Source organism: Babylonia areolata, chromosome 35 (assembly GCF_041734735.1).
Source record: "Babylonia areolata isolate BAREFJ2019XMU chromosome 35, ASM4173473v1, whole genome shotgun sequence".
Lineage (NCBI taxonomy): Eukaryota > Metazoa > Mollusca > Gastropoda > Neogastropoda > Buccinidae > Babylonia > Babylonia areolata.
Genome location: NC_134910.1, coordinates 20,614,491 through 20,621,990, shown reverse-complemented (window position 1 = coordinate 20,621,990; position 7,500 = coordinate 20,614,491).

Sequence of the window (7,500 nt, the reverse complement as noted above, 5' to 3'; positions counted from 1 at the left end):
GATGATGATGATGATGAAGAGGAACAAGAAGAAGAACAACAGCAACAACAACAGGATTTTGGTGTGTTTTTTTGTTGTTGTTTTTTAAGCCGGAATAAGAATGTTCCAAGTACATCTTTTAAAGTCCAAATGAGCTGGGAAAGTTTAACGATACGCAAAAAAAACTGCCTTTGATATAAAAACAACAAAACAACAACAACAACAGCAACAAAACAACAACAACAACAACAAGCAAATGCATGATGGAAAAAAGGGCTGATCTTGTCGGGTAGGGCAGACAGGGTGTGGAAAGGGGGGGGAAGCGGTTAAATGTTTTAGGCGATTATCTTGAATTATTCCAAAAAATCTTCAAACGGCAATACCCGCACAGGTAAAGGGGTGTAGGGGGTCACTTTATTTTCTTTCTTTCTTTCTTTGTTTATTTATTCATTCATGTATGTGTGCATTTATGTATGCGTTTATTTATTCATTTATCTATTTATTTATTCATTTGTCTATTCACTTATTTATTGCACATTCTTAAAATGACAATAACCACACAGGTAAGGGGAGTAGGGGTCACTTTAGGTTGGTAGGTAGGCAGGTAGGTTTCCTTTTCTTTTTTTTCTTTTTTTTTTTTTAAGGAGAAATCAGAGGAGGCAGAAAAGTTCTGCAGATGAGCAGGATAGTCTCAGCATCCCTGAAAGGCTCTTTCCCGTCTTTTGTTTCCTTTTTTTTTCTCGGGTAGTGAGTGAGTTACTGAGTTAGTTAGTTAGGTAGGTAAGTAGGTAGTTAGCTAGTTAGTTAAGTTGTTAGGTTGTTATTTAGTTAGGTAGGTAGGTAGTCAAGTAGTTAGTTAGGTAGTTAGTTCGGAAGTCATGTACTCTTTTTTCTCTCTTGCATGTATGTACGATAGTCCGTCGTGTCTGACAATGATCACCAGAACAGCAGAGGAGGCAACTTCTGTCCTGACAGTCTGGGCTAGAATTTGATTATAGCGGAGAGAGTGTCTTGCCCAAGTCATATCCCCACTCTCTCGGCCAAAAGGACCTTAGGACAGTCGGCGTTGGGGATGGTTCCCAGAGGCCAACTGACATGACTGTACAGCACTAAGAAAGCCAATGCAATCTTGCCTCCTGGTTTCAAAGTCATAGCCTTTCACAATTTACTGTGTGCCAGCTGAATCGGTAGCATTTGCAGCAATGACTTGTGTACCTTGTGAATGAAGACAGTTACCACTCTTTACTATATAGAGTGTTGAATGTCTTGCCCGAATTACATCCCCACTCTCTCGGGTGTTTTAGGACAGTCGGCGTTGAGATGGTCCCCAAAGGCCAGCTAGCCCCCCAGGCTACAGCACAAAGAGCCAGTGCAATCTTGCGGCCTCACAAAAGACGAAGCTGTCAATGACTTCATTGCAGTCAGTAGAGAAAGCATTGACATACAGCTGTCACTTGCTGTTGGCCCTGTTATACAAGCTGACGTCAATCTGTGACATAAGCCCAGTGTTAGACATCGATCTCTTACATGATGTTCGAAATTCACAAACATGGATAAAACATTAACAGGGCGAGAACACACCATCACCACACGCTAAATTGCACTGGCTCTTAGTGCTGCAGCCTTGGGGGGGCTACTTGGCCTTTGGGAACCATCCTCAAGCCGACTATCCTAAAATCCTCTTGGCCGAGAGAGTGGGGATGTAACTTGGGCAAGACACTCTCCACTGTAATCAAATTCTAGCCCAGATAGTCGGGACAGCAGTTACCTCCTCTGATGGTACACAGTCTGGACACGACTGACTATCATACATACATACACCGAAAAAAAAAAAAAAAAAAAATGACGGTCCCCCTTCTGCACTCTACCTCCCATCCCATCCCCCCCCCCCCCCCCCCCCCCCCCCCCCCCCCCCCCCCACACACACATTGCCATCCGCCACTTCCTGCTCACTGGTCTGTGACTGATAACATCACCGCTCAGCCGTGAAACCCCTGATATAAACGTACCAGTGCATGGCCGGCCCGCCGTTGTTAATGCGTGCTGCGCGTGCGGTGAGAAAGAGTGTAATGGCCTCCAACAACTAGCCCTCCCTCCCCTCCCCTTCCTTCCCCCACCCCATCGCTGGGATTTTACCTCCCCGGGGTCATTCTCGGTGGGCTCAGCCTTGACCCCTCACCCCCCCCACCTCCACCCCCACCCCGCGCCCCCCCTCCCCTCCCCTCCCTTCCCCTCCCCTCCCGTCTCCTGGGGTCAATTGTGGTTAGTCCTGATCATCGACCGCTGCATGTATTTTTGTATCTGTTATTAGTCATGAATAAAAAATGATAAAAAACAGAGACAGAGAGAGAGAGAGAGAGAGAGAGAGAGAGAGAGAGAGAGAGAGAGAGAGAGAGATCGACTTTTACTCCACATCCATCACCACCCCCTACTTGTAAATTACCTCCCCATTTTCTACAAATTTTAAAACCGAGCCATTGAAAAAAAAAGGAAGAACAAAACTAAAAGAAGGTGGGAGCAGGGGGAGGAGGGTGGGAGGAGGGTGCCGGGGTAGGGGGGGGGGGAAGGGGAGGGAGATAGATTCTGGGCTAGTCTTTACTGAACACCCTCCCTTCCCCAACATTCTTCTTCAATGTTTGATCGTCAGTCATGTCCGACTTTGACCATCAGAACAACAGAGGAGGTCAGATAAGATAAGATAAGAATAACTTTATTATCTCCAACTGGAGAAATTTGGTCAGGTGCATTATCACAACATAGACAAGTAAACAACATGGGGACCATAACTGTAAAAGCCAACAACAGCCCCAACAAATATTACGAAGATACAAATGTAAAAAATATCACATACATCGTTTCATACATACATCCACACACTGCAGGTAATAACTAGTATTCTTAATGTAAAAACAGAAAGAATTAAGAAACATTATTTGAATATAATTATAAACATAGCCTACTATACTGCACATTCATTATAATAGACAGATAAGATAAGAATAAAGATGAATTGCGGAAAACCACAACCAGATAATCAGCACACACCTGCACCGCACCCCCCACCCCACACACGCGGATAACTTGATTAAACAAGAGTAATAAACATATGTTCTCAAATAAAAGCATTTCACATATTCGCTTTTAAAAACATTGCAATTAACTACTGTCCCGACTATTTGGGCTAGAATTTGATTACAGTGGAGAGTGTCTTGCCCCAAGTTACATCCCCCACTCTCTCGGCCAAGAGGGTTTTAGGACAGTCGGCGTTGGGATGGTTCCCATTGGCCAGCTAGCCCCCCCCAAGACCGCAACACTAAGAGCCAGTGCCATTTCGCCTCCTTGCTTGAGACTCATAGTCCTTCACAAAAGACTAAGCTGTAAATGACTTGCCATTGCAATGGATAAACCATTGATAATACAGCTCTCACTTTGCTGTTGGCCCAACTGTAAACTGATGCCAATCTGTTATTCCTATTACAGCATAATGGAAACAAACATAGCTGAGGGAGTGGGTTAATTGGGGGTCTACTGTGATAATTTGATAGCCTATATTAATTCTGCCTGGGTGAAATTTAACCCCCCCCCACCCCACCCCAGGGGTCATTTTAAGCTAGCCCAGATTGTATTGTATTGTACTGTAATTTGTTGCATTGTATTGTGTTGTATTGCGTTGCGTTGCGTTGCGTTGCGTTGTGTTGTGTTGTGTTGCATTGCATTGTATTTCATTGTACTATCATTTGTTGCATTGCATTGTATTGTATTGCAATGTATTGCATTGCGTTGTTTTTAATGCACTCACATTGCATTGTATTGCATTGCATTGTATTACATAATTTTGTTGTTTTTCTTGTTTGTTATTTTTTTCCTGCCTGAAATTCTATGTTTTCCAATTGAAGTTGATTTTCCCACAGAACCTTGCCAGGGGCAACCCTTCTGTAGCTGCTGGTGGGTTCTTTTACGTGCACTAACTGCATGTGGCACTCACATGGGTTTATCGCCTCATCCGAATGACTATAGCGTCATGCTGCATAGTCCTATAGGACATTTGTTATAGATGTTATAGTTGTTTGATGTTGGCGTTTATAACGTTTCCATTTTTCCTAGCGTTGTCTTTCCCTATTCACCCTCCACACATACACACACTTTTACCCCTCCCCCTCTCACAGCCCCTACCCCCACGGTGTTTTTTTTTTTTTTTTTTTTTTCCCCGTCTAATATCACTTCAAGTGGAAAGACGTTAACTCTCTCCATACGAAAGGCGAAAGAGACGACGTTAACAGCGTTTCACCCTAATTACCACCATCAAAATATTGCAAGCGGAACGCTCTTATACTGAAGAGGTGAATGTTGACAAAGAATACCACAATTCTGACGACAGAAGCTAAAGGTTGGGTCATTCAGACACCCACTGGACATCCGAGTGGTCTGTGTAGAGGAGAAGAGAGGGCTGGCCGTACTGAGTGAGTTAAACTGAAGACAACAACTATAGCGTCAAGACCACCACTCAAGGTCTAAGGTGAAGGAGGAGAAAATGCCGGCGACAGTGGGACAGATTCGAACCAGTGCGCTCAGATTCTCTCGCTTCCAAGAGCATTACCACCATATCCTTTGCAAGAGAATTGCGAAGGAGGGTGGAGGGGTGGTGTGGGGAAAGGGTGGGGAGGGGAGGGTTAAAATTCGAATAAGGAGTGTGTGTGTGTGTGTGTGTGTGTGTGTGTGTGTGTGTGTGTGTGTGTGTGTGTGTGTGTGTGGAGGGGGTTCAATTCTTACTTGCCGAATTTTGTTTTACCCCGGGAGATCATTCCAGGCTGGTCTACATTGACACCGGGGTAAATTTGGGTCAAGCCAGATTTAACACCCGGGGGGGGTGAAAATCATGGGGTGGGGGTACCGCGAATAGGCTGAAGCTGCTGGGACGTTGCGCATAGTGCGTGAAGAGAGTTCTGACGCAAAAATTGCAATTGACGTAGGCGTCAGCTGCTGGAGCCCACGCGGTAGAGATAAACAAAACTCAAACACCATCGACACCAGTAAGCGTGAGTGAGTCTGTAAATGATATTATGAGCAACGGGGGGGAGGGGGAACTTACATGATGCATGCGTGCGTGCGCCGGTGTGCAAATACACACACTACTGACTCGCGTGACCTTATGACGGACATACACACACACACACACACAGAGCTATACACCAACATCTACACATGCACGCGCGCACTAACACACACACACACACACACACACACACACACACACACAAGCACGCACGTTCACACACTACACACAACACACAAACACAGACACACGCACGCACGCACACACGCACACACACAACACAACACACACACACACACACACACACTCACACACACACACACACACACACAAGCACGCACACACACTACACACAAACACACGCACGCACGCACAGACACACACACACACACACACACACACACACACAACACAACACAACACAACACACCCACACACACACACAACACAACACACACACACACACACACACACACACAAAACACACACTCAACACAACACAACACCACACAACACAACACCACACACACACAACACAACACCACACAACACAACACACACACACACACACACACACACACACACACACTACAACACAACACAACACAACACACACGCACACGCACACACGTACGAACACACGTACACACACTGCCAGACGTGCCAGCTACTTTCACTACCAGCAGTCTCAGCCGTCTCTTCAGTAACCCTCGCCTCAACTTGATCACGCAAATGCAACAGTTTTTTTTTTTGTTTTTGTTTTTTTTCTTCCTTTTTTTTTTGGTGGGGGGGGGGGGGGGGCATCCAACCTCCTCTTTTTTCCATTTTTTCTGTTGTTTTTTTTCTCTTTTTTTTTCTTTTTTCTCTGGGGCCTCCATCCTCTTTTTTCCCACATCTTTCTTTTTCTTCTTTCACAGACTCATATTTACCTTTCATGCACCACTTTCCCCCCCCCACACACACCTTAACTAATCACTTTCATTCTTTCCCCTATCGTCTGGCGCAGCAATTGCCCCAGTGTGTCCTGAGGAACGCATTTTAAGAATATTCGATGTCTGTGTACATTTGCCAGGGTTTTTGACTCACTTGTGTAAACAAAGTGAGTCTATGTTTTAACCCGGTGTTCGGTTGTCTGTGTGTGTGTGTGTGTGTGTGTGTGTGTGTGTGTGTGTGTGTGTGTGTGTGTGTCCGTGGTAAACTTTAACATTGACATTTTCTCTGCAAATAATTTGTCAGTTGACACCAAATTAGGCATAAAAATAGGAAAAATTCAGTTCTTTCCAGTCATCTTGTTTAAAACAATATTGCACCTCTGGGATGGGCACACAAAAAAAGAAGCCTAATTATATTCAAACTGCATTTACTGTTATATTTATATTTTTTGTATTCTCTAAACTTGGCACTTTGATCTGATATTCTGACACAACAACAAGAGCAGTCATTATTATCATTTTTTGTTCAAACAGGAACTTCTTTTGCTAAGCATGGAAGTTTTATTTATTTTGCAAACGTTTTGGTGCAGATAGTAAAGAAGGGAAATTACTCTGTAATTAATGCTAGGGGACTTAATTTGCTTTAAACTGATCTTTCTCATCTTAAACATTACATTTTGTTTTCTTTTCTTTTCTTTTTTCTTCTCCCAAGCTTATCCATCATATTTAATACAGAGCACTTTTCAACCATTTTTAAAATCTCTTTTTTTACCTCCTAATGATTCCTTTACAGGATAAAGCGTGAAGCACAAGTGAGTCTTGAAGGCTTTGCCTCTTGTTTTCCGATGTTCTAGTGTTCTGCTGTATGCATTCTAAACATGTATGACAAGTGATTACATCTGCCTGGGTTTATTGTTGCCCTTGTGTGAGTTGTTCGTTTAGATATTGAAGCTTTTCTGTCATCCATCCCCTCTCTCTCTTCCTCCTCTATCTTTAACCAACTGCAACATCTTCAAAGCCCCCCGCCCCCTGCCCCCACCCCACCCCTTCCCACCAATCTTCTGGTACAGACTAACAGTTTCAGTTTCACTTACAAGGAGGTGTGAAAGCAAGCGGACTGGTCCATATAACGCTACGCCATATCTGCTGTAAACTGCTGTGGAAAAAAAAGAAAAAGAAAAAAAAAAGAAAAACAAGCGTATGTCTGATAGTTGCTAAAAAACAACAACAAAAAAACACACACACACTTACATTGACATACAACCAGCCTCTTCTTTTCTCGTCTTAAGACACAGACACACAGAGAAACACACAGACACAGACACACACACACATACACACACACAATGAGAGAGACAGACGCACACGCACACACACACACACACACACACACACACACACACACACACACACACACACACAAACAAGCACACAAACACACGCACAGCATCAAACACACACACACACACACACACACACACACACACACACACACACACACACACACACACACACACACACACACACACAACACAC